Raw genomic sequence first — 1,838 nt, forward strand, 5'->3', positions numbered from 1 at the left:
AAAAAAAAAAAAAAAAAACACATCATAGTAAAATTAATACCTTCTCCGCTTCGCATCGAAGCTAAAATATACCAAATGATAAATAAATATCCCCATTTACGGCTAGATACGATTTGTGATCTTTTAACGTATTGTTGAAAGCTATCGGATCAGTGAGAGCTGAGAAAAAGTGCATATTATAGTAAAATTAATACCTTCTCAGTTTCTCATCAAAGGTAATACTCAAAGTTCGTCTTGAAAATAAAAAGTTCATTCATACATTTAAAATACCATAATTACATTTTAAAGCTAAAAATAATATTAAAAACAACTTGCATATCAGAAAATAACTGGTGAATAACTCATTGCTTTTTGAAGATATTTTTATATCTAAACAAAAGGAGGAACAAGATTGAGAAATATCTAAAAAAAAAATCAAGCTTGGGAATAAATTATAAATGATTTTAGCATGGGTCTATTTTTAAATTCATAATGAGAGGGTACAAATAAAATTTTTCAGTAGGCAAGCTACCATAGACAGTTTTTAACGCATTTCAGATAAATATGAGCAAAATAGAAGGTCAATAAACTTTTTTATATGAGCATTGTATAATCAACAGGAGGGATATGTGACACCATGGATCTCTCTAAATACGCCATTGGGATTTAGCCTCTCCACATTCAACCTTCTAATCACAAACAATTCAAATTTCTTTATTTGATAAATTAATAATACAGCATATTTTATTAATACTACAAATGTATTACCGATTTTATTAATAATATTTAGCGAATTAATACAATTGTTTCCTTATTCTAAGAAATTATACAAAAATTTTTTATAACTTCATTTAGAGGAAATCTAAAATATTATTCACAATAAAAATATAAAAAATTAGCTAGTGTTAAAAAAAGGTTATAATTCTACTGAAGTAAATTATATGGATTTTTTCTAAATACTCATAACTTCAATAATTGTTTCATGCAATACTTATTAAGTTAATTATTACGATAATTTATAACTCGGGATCAATAAAATCTATGTCAAATTAATTTTAAGACTAATATTACATCAATAATTTAAACAAAGTTAATAAAAATTTTAAAATACAATGAGACTCAGTTAAATTTAATAGTTTATATTATATATTATTGTAAAATATAGATATATTTTAATTCTACTTTATTCATTACTATGTTGATTATTATGTTAAATGTCTTATTATACAATGGAATATTATTGGTTATATTTAAAGTATAATTATTATTGTAATATAAAATTAAATATGTATCATCAGACATTATATGCTTCAAAACTATTAGTAAAAAATATAGTTTAGTTTTTTATTATCTTTAAAACTGAGAGAAATAATATTGATAAATTTTATTAATAAACGCCCATTAACAATTTAATTTAATATAAATTTAATGTAATAAAATGTGTGAAATGTTATGTGATTTTTTAAATTAAAAATTTATATAAATATCTTAATTAATAATATAAATTAACCTATAATAAAATTATAAATTATTAATATAGAAATGATAAAATTAGTTTTAAATTATAATTAGATATTTTCAGTTCTTCAAAAATTTATTTATTAAAACACTTATCAGTAAAATACATTTTTATTGAGAAGTACTTGACTTGATATGTACAAACCTGCCAATGTAAGTTATTAGAAAAAAAAGAAGTAATCACTTAAATGTATAAAAACTTATTATTCAATTTCAATATAATCTCTCTGTAATATTAGCTTAGAAATTAATATCTAAGAGTTTAAAAATGTATGGCTCATGAAACAGCTCATATGTTTATATTATATTACAATTTAAATATTGTTATTGTAAATTTTACA

Source organism: Daktulosphaira vitifoliae, unplaced genomic scaffold (genome assembly GCF_025091365.1).
Source record: "Daktulosphaira vitifoliae isolate Bord-2020 unplaced genomic scaffold, ASM2509136v1 Scaffold_2, whole genome shotgun sequence".
NCBI lineage: Eukaryota > Metazoa > Arthropoda > Insecta > Hemiptera > Phylloxeridae > Daktulosphaira > Daktulosphaira vitifoliae.